The 14,448-nt window shown below is 38.9% G+C and overlaps 1 pseudogene; it reads right to left on the bottom strand.

Annotated features, from left to right (window-relative positions):
* Positions 1-11,982: 11,982 nt before the first annotated feature.
* Positions 11,983-12,463, bottom strand: LOC132042244 (histone H3.3-like; annotated as a pseudogene).
* Positions 12,464-14,448: the final 1,985 nt, after the last annotated feature.

The following is a 14,448-nucleotide window of genomic DNA, read 5'->3' as shown; positions in this document are numbered from 1 at the left end:
ACTGCCATCAGGACCCGTTATGGTCACTATGAGTTCCTAGTTATATCTTTTGGGCTGACCAATGCCCCAGTAGCCTTTATGGATTTGAATGGTATTTTCAGACCGTACTTGGATTCCTTCGTGATTGTATTCATTGATGATATTTTGATATACTCCCGTAGTAGAGCGGAGCACGAGCAGCATTTGAGGATTGTACTCGAGATCTTGAAGGAGAAGAAGTTTTATGCTAAGTTCTTAAAGTATGAGTTTTAGCTTGATTCTGGTGCATTTTGGGGTCATGTGGTGACTAAGGATGGGATTATGGTAGACCCTAAAAGATTGAGGCAGTTTGTGATTGGGTCAAGCCTACTTCTGTGATTGATATTTCGAGTTTCGTTAGCCTCGCTAGCTATTATCGACGTTTTGTAGAGGGGTTTTCATCTATTGCATCTCCTCTGACCATATTGATTCAGAAAAATTTACCCTTCCAATGGTCAGATGAGTGCGAGGCGAGCTTTCAAAAGCTCAAGACTTTATTCACCACAGCTCAGATTTTGACTTTTCCCGTGGAGGGAGAGAGCTTTATTGTGTATTGTGATACTTCGCGGATTTGCCTTGGTTGTGTGTTGATGCAGAAAGGGAAAGTGATAGCCTATGCTTCTAGGCAGTTAAATATTCATGAGAAGAACTACCCCACTCATTACTTAAAGTTGGCGGCAGTAGTGTGCATCGTGAGGTGTTTACCGATCATAAGAGTCGTCAGCACATTTTCAATTAGAGAGATCTTAACTTGAGGCAACGAAGGTGGTTAGAGATGCTCAAAGACTATGATAGGTTGACTTTATCATCCGGGCAAAGCCAATGTAGTGGCGGATGCCTTGAGTCGCAAAGCGGTGAGTATGGGTATCCTAGCATGTTTACCTGTGGAGCGACCTTTGGCTATGGATATTCAGTCTTTGGCAAATATATTGGTGAGACTTGATAATTCCAAACTTGGCAGGTTCTTGCTTGTGTGGAGGCGCGATCTTCCTTATTGGAGTAGATTAAAGCCCAACAGTTTGATGATGCAAAGTTGTGCAAAATTTGAGATAAGGTGTGGAAAGGGAAGGCTAGAGAGGCAATTCTTGATTATGAGGGGGTTTTGAGGATCAAGGTTTGTATATGTGTTCCCCAGGTGGGTGGTTTGACTAGATTGATCATGGAGGAAGCTCATAGTTTGAGGTATTCTATTCATCTGGGTGCTACAAAAATGTATCAGGATTTGAAGCAACATTATTGGTGGTGTAGTATGAAGAGCGATATTGCATGATTTGTGGCTAAGTGTTTGAATTGTCAAGAAGTGAAGTATGATCACCAAAAGTCGGGTGGAACTACTTAGAGGATGCCTATACCTGAGTAGAAATGGGAGCGGATTGCTATGGACTTTATGGTAGGATTACCACATACTTTGGGTAAGTTTGATGCTATTTGGGTGATTGTGGATCGTTTGACGAAGTCGCCTCATTTTGTACCAGTTCAGACTACTTACAATTCAGAGAAGTTGGCCAGAATATACATCCGAGAGATAGATCGTTTACATGGTGTACCTATTTCTATCATTTCAGATCGAGACACTCTGTTTACATCCTACTTCTGCTGATCTATACAAAATGAGTTGAGTCCTAGAGTTGAGCTTAGTACAACATTTCACCCTCATACTGATGGACAGTTCGAGCGTACTATTCAGGTCCTTGAGGATATGATGCGGGCCTGTGTGATTGATTTTGGTGGTTATTGGGACTAGTTCCTGCCCTTGGCGGAGTTTGCTTACAACAACAGTTACCATTCGAGCATTGAGATGGCACAATTTGAGGCATTATATGGTACGATGTTTCGTTCACCAGTTGGTTGGTTTGATGCATTCGAGGTTAGGCCTTGGGGTACAGACTTGCTTCGTGATTCTTTGGACAAGTTCAAGTTGATTCAGGAGATACTTCTTATAGCTCAGAGCAGGCAAAAGAGTTATGAGGACCGGAAGGTTCATGACTTAGCATTTATGGTTGGTGAGCCGGTATTATTGAAGGTTTCTCCCATGAAGAGTGTGATGAGGTTTGGCGAGGAGGAAAAGTAGAGCCCTAGGTACATTGGTCTGTTTGAGATACTTCAGCGCATTGGTGAGGTAGCCTACAAGTTGGCTTTGCCTCCTGGGTTGTCGGGTGTCCAATATGTGTTTCATATCTCTATGCTCAAAAAGTATCATTGTGATTGTTCGCATGTGATTCAGTGGGATTCGGTGTTGCTTGATCAGAATTTGACTTTTGAGGAGGAGCCAGTTGCTATTTTGGATAGACAGATCCAGAAGTTGAGGCCCAAGGAGATTGCTTTAGTAAAAGTTTAGTGGAGACATCGTTCGGTTGAATAGGCTACCTGGGAGACCAAGTCAGATATGTGGAGGAGATATCCCCAACTTTTCAGCGATTCAGGTATGTCTTTTCTCTTTTATGTTCGAGAACGAATATGTGTTTAAGTGATGGATGACAATTTTACCCCTATTGATATTTGACTTGTGGGGATGGGTGGAGTAATTCTCAAGGCAATCAGATGTGATTTGGGTGAGAAAATGAAAAATTTGAAAATTCTGATGTGTTTGGTTGACCAAAGTCAACATCTGGGGTAAATGGGTCTTTTGAAAATTTCGTCAATTCTGTTAAGTCTGGAGTGTCGATTATAACTAAGTTGAGTAATTGGTTCAGTTCCCAAGGAACTCGGGGGCATTTTGGTCATTTGGTTGGAATGTTAGTTTTAAGGCAGTTAGGGTTGACCAGGTCAAGATGACCTCTTTTGGGAATTCTGAAAGCTCGAGCGGATTGTAGTGTGTTTTATGAGTGAAATGCATATTTGGTTTGTGTCCCGGAGGTCCAGGATGAGTTTTAGGTGTTAATTCCAAGATTTAAAGAAACTAGAAAATTCTGATATCTGGTGTGAGCGCAACTGCGCTGAGGGAGTGCAATCAAGCTGAATGAAATAGTTGGTCAGCGCCATCAGTGCTAAAGGTGCACAATAGTGCAGTGTAGTTTTCCCGGGTTGAGCACAATCGTGTTGGTCAAGCGCCGATCCACTAATCAGGCTTCAGGTATTAAAATTGACCAGAATCGGGAATTAGGCCATTTTACACCCTTTTTGGACTTGGGAGCCGAATTTGAGAGATTTAGGAAGGGTTCTTGTAGATTCTTCATAGGGGGTAAGTATCTAACGTTCCTTTTATCATTCTACCTTTGATTATTATGGATTTTCGTCATAGAAATCATGATTTAACCTTGGAAAATCGTGATTTTCAAGTAATTTATCAAATTGAAGGTTGATTTGTGAATGGATTTCAAAGATATTCCAGATTCTTACTATTTAGACTATGGGTAAGGTATATTTATGTCAAAATTCTAGTTTTTCCCTTGGGGTTCGGGTTTGACTATTTTGGGTTCGGATTTAAGTTTGCTAATATGGGTATCGTTGGATTCGTATGATTACCTAGAGTAAGAATCTGATCATATTGAACCCAATTTTCCAACGAAATTATGAATTTGACCTTTGCGGTTTGGAATGGGATATTAGGGTTGACTTTCTAAACTTGAATCTTTTATGAAGTAATATGGGTTTGTTTGACTTGTATTCTTACGTATAGTAGGTGTTTGAACGGATTGGGATCATTCGGTGGTGTTACGAAAAGGCAAGGCTTTGCAGTGACAGTTAGACTTCTATTCTAGGGATGTTGAGACTATGAACATTACCTTAGGCGTCGTAGTTGTTTTAATTGGACTAATAAAAAAGGGTTAATGGGGGTAACTAAGGGGTCACGATACTTGTGAGGTGGCGGGCATTTGTATCAAGTACCGCTGCATAATTTTCATTCTATAGTCTGGTATGAATGCCATGCTTTGGGCATTAGTTTATAGCATAGATTGATTGACATCTGTGATTGGCATATGAGGTCCCTTATTTACTTCTTCTATGCTTATTACCTGTCTTATTGTGATTATGTGTTTTCATCACTCCTAATACTCGCTTAAAAGAGGAAAAGAGCTAAAGATTGAGTCTTTATTGTTTCGCATTGATTGTTTATTACTGTGCATGCCATATTCATGATGTTTATTGTATCTCATGAGCATTGAGGATACGTGTGTAAAGTCCGAGGGGAAATGGTTCCGGACGGAGTGATGACAGTGATATGAGCCAAATTGACCAAGTGACAGGTATTGTAAGCCTACGGGCTGTGTTTGATGATTTGGAAGCCTAAGGGCTAGGAACCCGAAGGTAAATGGTTCTGATTTGGTATATGGACCTCGCGAGTCCCGCTTGGGTCACGATTCGTTAATGTTGGAACGTGTGTGTACCGGGAGATGGAAAAAGGGCCTTGCATTGCATAGCATTTCATATCATTGCATATCATATTATCTCATTGATTACTTGGTTGTGATTTGTTGAGTCGATTGCCTTATTTACCTTAAGTGTTTACTTGAAAACTGGACGGACTTGTGGATTAGAAGCTTCACCTCGACTTATAACTGAGATTATTGTGAGTTACTGTGATTGCTATACTGTGGACTAATAGCAGTTAAGCGTAGAAGTGATAATCGTAGGCTAGCCCTCATCTCCGTTTTTGTTAGGGTTTGGTCAAGTTCATAAAATGTTTTTAGATGTGTCGAGATGATCTGATTAGATTTCGATGAGGTTTTGACGGGTTTTGATCATGTTACGATCGTATTTGGTGTTTGGAGGTCATTTTCAGCATACACAATATATGCCACACTAAGTAAATGAGCTCTAAATTGTGTTTAAATTGAACCATTAGATCAGTATCGTCGTATCATAACTATAGAAATAAGAATCGCCGAATTTTGAGGTCGTATGAGAGAATTGTGACAATTTTAGCATAAAAATTTGTTTTTGACTTTGGCTGGTCTGGTGTGGCAGCAATTGCGAAGTTTAGTCCGCAAATGCGAGAAATGGTCCGCAAATGTATACTTTGTACAAATGCAAAGAATGGGTCGCAACTGCTATGACCCATGTGTATAAAAAATTTCAAATTTTAGGATTTTGATTTTTTCAATATTTTGGGAGTTAGGGGGCTCAAATTGAGGAGATTTTGAAGTGATTTTCACGTACAAATATTTGATAAGTAATTATACCTCAGTTTTCATCCTTTCCAAGATTACCTATTAATTTCATGCTTAGATTCATGGATTGGAAAGTAAAAGTTGAGATTTAGCCCCCCTATGTGTAAAAGTATGAATTTTGAGAATTTGAAGGATGGTTTGATATCATATTTCAGTTTTGAGCGTAGTTTTGAACTCGTATGACTATGGGTAATGTGCTTACGGAATAAAGTTATGATTTTGACTCCGGGATCGGGTTTGACTATGGTTTAGGTTTTAGTCCAATTTTTTAAAATTGCTATATGGGTATCGTTGGACTAGTTTAATCTTGTAGAGTAAGCTTTTGCATAGACGGGGCTCGTTTGATAAATGCGATGCGGTAGAGATTTTGGGAAGATTAAAACTTCTCCCGGATCAATCTAAGCTAAGACTTTGACTTTGATAGGAGAATTTTTCCTGACTAAATGATTAATGAAATGGGTTAAGGGTAAAGGGGGTACCATATAAGCGATGTGACGAGCGCTAATCCGGGTAGTGGGTGCCATATCAGAGTACTTTCGTTGCTAGGTGTACTTCTTGCGTGCTACTTGATTGGTAATTCAATTTCTGAGCATGATTTAAATGATTTTGTGATAATACCTGTAGCATTAATTTGAATAGTAGAGCATCACTATGGGTATCTCATGAACTTTACGATAATATAGACTCAACTCATGCATTGTTTATATGTCGTATGTGTGCATTTGAGGTTCATGTATTTATGTCATTTATTTTAAAATTCTATGATGATTTATATGGTTACGAACCCAATGAAATCTAGTTTCATTTTTATCACGATGAGATCTCTTTCCACGTTTCCTATGAACAATATGGTTGTCCCCCATGGATCGCTGGGCGTGCAACCCTCAACCAGTCTAGGTGTACGCACAGTTCTTAAAGCACTAAATGAGATAGTTGTGGTAAAGAGTCTGTATTGCATATATTTCATCATGATTCTCTTCTCTCTCCTCTTTAAGGTGCGTGTTAGGTGACTGCTAACGTACGCCCATTTGAGAAATGGGCAGGGGACGACCTAAAAATGATCAAGCACTAGAGCAAACTAAGGCAACGGCTTTGGTCGCTGCTATTAGCAATAAATTGGGCATCGGGTGGATTGACGTTCCGTTAGATGGCCAGAAGGAGAACTGCCCGATGCACATTCCAAATCGAGAATTGAGAAGATCTCCTGCAACTGTTGGTGTTTCAACTGAAGCAATTTTGAGCAAATGAAATACGACGGAAGACGGGCGAAATACAGATCCACTGAAGGAAACTACGGCAATTCCCAAACCAACTGGGTTGTCAAATCTAGGAACATCGATAGCTGAGGCAATCGCTACAGTGGTGGGTGTATCGGAAGCTAATCCTTTTGGCTCGGAGATATTGACCCAAGCTGAGATGGAAACAACTGAGCTAAAAGAGCCAACACCAGTGGATACAGGGCCTAAATGGACTAATCTCTTCACGGGCAGCAAGTTGGCTTCAAGAGGTATGTCATTGAAATATATTGCTCTAACTATTCATAAAGGCGAAAAGTATGGTAAACTAAATAAAGTGGATGTTGATAAAGAGATTGCTAAATGGGAGAACTCATTAATTCTGTATGTAGTAGGGGAGGCACCATTATGTAGTGCATTGGAGAGGTTTATGTCGATAAACTGGATTTTTGTTGTGAAACCTAAATCCTATTACCATGCAGATGGGTATTTCTAGCTTAAGTTCAATAACTGTAGGGATTGTGATGGTGTCCTGGTATCTGGTCCTTACATGATGTAGAACAAACCCATAATCCTGAAGAAATGGTCTCCAACTTTCGACTTTAGCAAAGAAATATTGTAGACGATTCCGTTGTGCGTACGATTCCCTGATCTCCCACTAAGGTGTTGGGGAATGCAGTCTCTGAGCATAATTGGGAGCTTATTAGGGGTGCCATTGTATGCAGACGATTGTACAACTAAGGCTAAACGTATCTCAATTTCCAGGGTGCTCATAGAAATGGATGTAACTAGGGATTTGCCTACGGAGGTAAAGATATGGTATGGTGCAGGGGTGATTGAATAAGTGGTGGATTATGATTGGGAGCTGTGTTATTGCCACAAATGTCTAATGGTTGGGCATGTGTGTATATTTCCGGTAAAACAACCAGCTCAATCACAACCAAAGTCAAAGGGCAATCCACCAGCTAAGGAAAAAGAAAATAAAATGGTGCAGAGATGGGGTACTCATAAGATAATGGTTCCAACTCAGAACAACACTTTCAATGTTCTTCAGCAGGTTGGAGAACAACTGGGGGTTGGGTGGCAAGATGCAGGAATGACAATGGGATAGAGTAGCCATAGGAGAGGTATTGGGGTATCAACACCAAATCCTATTTAATGAGGATAGTGACATAGAATATAAGGGGTCTTAATGAGTTGTATAAATAAGAGGAAGTTAATAAAATTTTACATATCAATAATATTGCTCTTATTGCTATACTAGAGCACAAAATAAAGGAGAGGAATATAGAAAAAGTGATGAAGAAAATGGTGGATAGGTGGATGTGGTGCTCAAATTTGAGTCTATGTCCCAGAGGAAGAATACTGGTGATATGGAATCCAAATGTGATTCAGTTCACTGTGTGTTCAATGAGTATTCAGACAATTCATGATATTGTGCAGATTAGTCTGGTGCAAAGAATTTTTTACTTCACACCAGTGTATGGGCTACACACCGTGGAAGACAGAAGAGAATTATGGTTAGAATTAACTAGCATTCAACAAACTACTCAGGGTCCATGGTTAGCAATGGATGACTATAATGCAGTGACTACTCAGGAAGATAGACAAAATGGGTCCCCTATACAGGAAGCTTAGATGAAAGAATTCAGAGAGTACTTGTAGACCTTGGGGACTACAGAATTTAAGATTACAGGGTTGGAATATACCTGGACAAATAATAATGTTCGAAGTAAGATAGATAGAGCAATAGTAAATGCAAAGTGGATGATACAAATGCCAAACCTGGAAGTAAATGCCATGATTCCAGGCTGTTCAGATCACACCCCACTAAGTTTGAATTTCGGAGAAGAGGTGTATAGTGGACCTAAGCAATCTAAATTCTTAAATTGCTTGGCTGATCACCAGAGTTTTCCAGAGGTGCTGAGGGATGCTTGGGTTTCACTAGGGCAAAGATAGGACCTGGATAGTGTATGGAAAGGTCTGAAGAGGGTCAAATAGGGACTGAAACAATTGAACTCAAAAGAATATAATAGCGTAGAAGATAAAGTATCAACTGTCAGAAATCAAGTACTAGATATACAAAACCTAAAAATAGTAAACTATCAGCCTGACATGATTAATGAAGAAAGGGAAGTTCTTACACTGCTTGAAAAGTGGCTACAGATTGAAGAGAGTATCATACAACAAAAATCAAGGGTTAAATGGCTTAAACTGGGTGATGCTAACAATTCATTTTTCTTTGCTTGTATGAGAAATAGAAGAGTACAAAATAACATCCACTCCTTGGTCAATGGAGCTGGGGCTATTGTGCATACTAGGATGAAGGTACAAAATGAAATCATAGGCTTCTACAAGGCATTGTGGGCTCAGCTAATGATCAGCTACCAGCTCTTGACCCTCAAGTCATGAAAGAGGGTCCAATTCTGAATAGGGGTCAACAGGCAGAACTAATTGCAAAAGTGAAAGCATAGGATGTTTGGGAAGTTGTGAAAGATATAGAGGACTCAAAAGCACCTGGGTGTGATGGACTGAATGTAGTCTTCTATAAGAAAGCATGGCCTATCATTGGAGAACTTGTTACAATTGTAATTTTGGGGTTCTTTGCTACTGGTAATCTCTATAGAGCCATAAACTACACCAATGTCACCTTAATTCCTAAGGTCAAAAATCCATCTAGAGTAAATGATTTTAGGCCCATTTCTAGTTGCAACATATTATATAATATCATCTCTAAAATCATTACCAAGTTACTACAAGTAATGATGGATTATCTAATAGACAGTAGCCAGTCAGCCTTTGCTCCTGGAGAGTGATCACAGCTAACATAATACTAAGTCATGATTTGATTAAGGGCTATGGGAGGAAAAATGTGTCACCTAGATGTATGGTCAAGATAGATATGAGAAAAGCGTATGATTCTGTTGAGTGGCCATTCCTAGAGCAAGTTTTGTGTGGTTTAAATTTCCCTAATCAGATGGTGCAGTGGAAAGGACTTAGGCAAGGGGATCCCATGTCCCCTTTCCTATTTGCTATTATTATGGAATACTTCTCTAGGAACCTTAAGAAGCTGAGTAGAATCCCAGATTTTAATTTTCACCCTAAGTGTGAAAAGTTAAGTATCATCCAGCTTAGCTTTGCAGATGACATGTTGTTATTCAGTAGATGTGACCTTAACTCAGTCAAATTGCTATACAAATGCTTTCAAGCAAACACTGAGAAAAGTTTAATATACTTTGATGGGGTCCCAGATGATGTTCGACATGCTATAATAGATTCACTTGGGTTTGTTAAAGGTGAGATCCCATTTAAATATTTGGTGGTGCCCCTCAGTTCCAAAAGATTGTTAATAAATCAGTGTCAACCCTTTCTTGAGATATTGTTGAGTAAAATCGCCTCCTGGACATTAAAATGTCTATCTTACTCTAGTTGGTTACAATTGATTAAGAGTATTTTTTTTTTCTCTATTCAAGAGTTTGGTCTCAAATTTTCATACTTCCCAAAAAAGTAATCAAGTCCATTAAGTCCGTGTGTAGGAGGTTCCTATTGGCAGGGTCAACTACAGTGTCCAAGAAAGCATTAGTCGCTTGGGAAAACCTGTGTTACCCAAGATCAGCAGGGGGACTTAACTTCCTTGATATACAAACCTAGAATAGAGCTGCAATTTGCAAACTCTTGTGGAATGTAAGTCTGAAGAAGGATAAGTTATGGGTTAGGTGGGTGCATTCCTACTATATCAAGAATGATTCCATCTGGACAGTACAAACTAGTAAAGCTTCATGGATGGTGCATAAGATCCTCCAAGCAAGGAAGTATTTGGTGTATGATGGGCATGATGATGATGCTATGCAACAAATGACTAGATTTTCAATCAAGCAACTGTACATGAATATTAGAGGGGATTTTACTCAAGTTTACTGGAGGAAGCTGATTTATAACAATTATGGATGCCCAAAATGGGTATTTATCCTATATATGGCTATATGGGGAAGATTGCAGACAATGGATAGGCTGAGAAAATTGGGTGTGACAGACTCAAAAACGTGTCCTCTGTGTGATTCAACTGAGGATTGCCATGGCCATCTATTCTTTCTCAGTGACTTTTCAGCTACAATTTGGAATGCTCTATTGCTTTGGATGGGAATAAACAGGAGTGCTCGGAAATGGCAAGATGAAGTTATGTGGGCTGTAGTGCATGTTAAAGGCAACAATATCAAGGATGAGCGGTTCAAGATTACTCTTGCTAGTGCAGTATATATGATTTGGCAAGAAAGGCTAAACAAAGGACCACTGTTGTAGTGTTGAAGAAGATTATACAAAAAGTGTTATGTCGAGGCTATATGAAGCCAAGACTTTGCAAAGGGCTAGAACTGCTTAATTGCTACCATGTTCTCCTATAGACTATGCAAAGGGCTAGAACTGCTTAATTGGTACCACATTCTCCCATATACCATGTTGTTAGGGGTTAAGTAGTTATCATGCTCTTAGTGATGTAGGAGTTGCTGGTGTGCACAAGATTGAGCAATGTCCATGCTTATGTTTTTTGAATCTGTACTCCAATGTTTACTTGGTAATAAAATTGTTTATTTACCAAAAAAAAAAATCATGATTCTTGCCTATGTATTTTATATGCCACTTTGGTTGAATCTATATATCATCTATATATGTTGATTCTTTGCATTTTATATGCACTTTGACTAAATGTGTGCACATCATCTGTATATGCTGATTTTGTACATTTTATATACTATTGGGTTGGATCTATGCATATCATCTACATATGCTGATTTTGTTCATTTTATATATTGTTGGGTTGGATCAGTGCATATCACCTATATATGTTGATTCGGTACTTTCTATTACACTGTTCGGATAAGTCTACTTCTATGTAGTATTTTTTTATCAATTGAGATTATATAAACTGATCAAGATGACATATAAGTATTTGTAAAGGTCAATCCTCATCACTATGTTATTAGAGTCGATCAATGATACTTGTTGGGTACACATTGATTTTTGTACTTATGCTACACTTGATGTACCTTCGTATGCAAGTTGAGCGAATTTTGTTGCGGTGTACATGGGAGATTATCGGTAATAATACCAATGATCCAAAGTTAAGCTGTCAACTAGTTCTTGGTAGCCCGGAGTCTTTTACTTTGTTGTCTTCTTAACAAATATTGTACATTTTATATTCAAGTAGTATATTTCACTTTTAGTAGCTCACTACTTGTGGACACTAGTTATTGAGGGATGTAGAGTTAGTTCTACATTGTGTTAACTTAAAAAGTATTTCAGTTGTGTTATTCCGCTGCTCTTTAATTTTTTTATGACGACTCAATTTTGTGGCTATTTTTAGATTGGTCTGCGTACTAGGTAGGGTTAGGTGCCATCGCAGCTTAGGTGGAATTTCAGATCATGACAAATACCCATACTCGCAAGTCATAAAACATAAAATGAACTACGAAAAATCTGAATTAGAAAAAAAAAAGATTCCAATTTCAAAACGACCAGACAAATCATTACAAATATCCAGTAATCCACATCTATTATCTATAAACTATCAATAAAAATATCCTAAGACGTAAAAACAAACACAGATTGCAAAAAAAGGCTTTAGCAAACTAAGTAACGACAAAGCAGAGAATTTTAAGCTCTTTCTCCCCTAATTCTTCTAGCAAATTGGATATCCCTAGGCATGATTACAACACGCTTGGCGTGAATGGCGCACAAATTTGCATCTGCAAACAATCTAACCATGTATGACTCGGCTTCTTCATGTAAGGCCAACATAGCATGACCCTGAAAACACAGATCAGTCTTGAAGTTGTGTGCAATTACACGAACAAGCCTTTGGAATGGCATTTTTTGATCAACAGCTCGGTACTCTTCGGGCACTCATGGATTTCATGAAGAGCAACAGTTTCAGGAATGTACCTCTAAGGCTTCTTAACTCCTCCAGTTGTTGTGGTAGATTTACGGGCCGCCTTAGTAACAAGCTGCTTCCTTGGAGCCTTGCCTTCGGTAGATCTACAGGGTGTTTGCTCTGTACGAGCCATCTGAATTTCTTAAATTTGTTTGGAGTAGAGGGCTGGTGAAAAGAGCTTGAAGTTATAGAAGAAGAAACACTTTTCGCTTTTGAGAAGACGCCCTTTTTAATGTGCACTAGAGGCAAATCTATTACAGGTTATCTTACCCATTAGATAAAGTAAATTTTTCATTTTGCCGAGCTGTCAATGTTGATTTTATTCCATCTACTTATTGGCTATTAATATAAAACAAGATTTTGTTTAAATATGATCAAGGGTGTACATAGTGGGGATGGTTAGGATTTTCCAAATACCAAATCATTTTTTACATATATAAATCAAACCAAGTCAATAAAATTCAGATTTTTCCACCTTGAATTTCTCTTGGTTTTTGAGTTTCTTGAATTTTTCAATTTTTTGGTAAAGTCTTATGTTGCTTCCAAATGCACACAGTAACGACCTGTTAGGTCGTTTTGAGATTTTAACTCGTTTTCCCCTAATAACCTTTTTCCCTAGCTTTATTATGATTTATTTGACCTTCTGGGGATGGGTGGCGTGATTCCCGAGGCATTCGGTGAGTTTCAAATAAGAAAACAGAAATTTCAAAAATTCTTAAGTTAAGAAATAAGGATGGTTGACCAAAGTAAACATCGGGGGTAAATGGGTTCACTTTAAGTTTTGTCGATTCCATTAGATCCGGAATGTGATTTATTACTTAGTTGAGTCAACGTTCGGTTCCCGAGGGACTCTGGGATATTTTGGATCTTTGGTCGATATTTAACTTTTGAGGTGATTTGGAGTTGACCACGGTCAACATCGGGCCAAGGTGATCCCGTTTGGGTGTTTTGAGTGCACGAACAGGTTTGTAGAATGTTTTGTGACTGAAATGCATATTTGGTTTGTGTCCGGGGGTCCCAATTGAGTTTTGGGTGTCACTTCCGAGCTTGGAGCACACCAGAAAAATCTGATGTGCTATTGCTGATGTCCTTCATCATGAACGCGAGTTGCTGAGATTCTACTCATCGCGATCGTGATGCCTTGTGTCACGATCGCGAAGAGTAAATGTTTCGAGTGTGCGGGAACACGACGGTAGGTCCCGCAATCGCAATGAGGAGGTCACCTGAGTAGAATGTAAAAAACCCAAATTTGAACTTGGACATTTCATTTCATAGCTTGAGCTAGAGACCGTGGTTTGGGATATTTTTCAAAGGGTTTTTTCAAGATTCATCGTGGGGGTAAGATTCGAAACTTCCTTTTACCATTCTAACATCGATTCTTGCGGAATTTCTTCTTTGAAATAATGATTTGGGTTGAGAAATGGGATTTAAAAGCCCTAAGTTGAAAATATGAATTTCTTCAAACTGGAAGTCGAATTGATGTCGAATTTCACTCATTTTAGGGATTTATATTCTATGGACTATGGATAATTGATTTTAGAGTGAAATTATAGTTTTATCCTCCGGGGCTCGGAATTTGCATTTTGGGTGACTTTTTGGATTCGAAATTATAATATAACATTATGGGTGTGTAACGACCCGATAGGTCATTTTGACTGTTTTGAAAATTTTACACCAATTGACCCTTTCCCTAGCTTCACTAGAGTATATTTGACTTTTGGGTATGGTTGGCGCGATTCCTGAGGCAATCGAATGTGATTTGGGTGAGAAAATGGAAATTTTGGAAGTTCTTAAGTGTTTGATTGACCAAAGTCAACATCGGGGGTAAATGAGTTTTTTTGAGAATTATATCAATTCTGTTAAGTCCGGAGTGGCGATTATGACTTGGTTGAATAGTTGGTTCAATTCCCGAGGGGCTCGGGGGCATTTTGGTCATTTGGTTGGAATTCTAGTTTTAAGGCGGTTAGGGTTGACCAGGTCAAGATGACCTCTTTTGCGAATTTCGAGTGCGCAAGCGAGTTCGTAGTGTGTTTTATGAGTGAAATGCATATTTGGTTTGTGTTCGGGAGGTCCCGGATGAGTTTCGGCTGTTAATTCTATGATTTAAAGAAACTAAAAAATTCTGATATCGTGTGTAAGCGCAATCGTGCTAGGGGAG

The sequence above is a fragment of the Lycium ferocissimum genome, unplaced genomic scaffold (genome assembly GCF_029784015.1).
Source record: "Lycium ferocissimum isolate CSIRO_LF1 unplaced genomic scaffold, AGI_CSIRO_Lferr_CH_V1 ctg1426, whole genome shotgun sequence".
Lineage (NCBI taxonomy): Eukaryota > Viridiplantae > Streptophyta > Magnoliopsida > Solanales > Solanaceae > Lycium > Lycium ferocissimum.
Note: the sequence above shows the minus strand (reverse complement) of the source record. Positions and strands in the feature narration are given on the sequence as shown.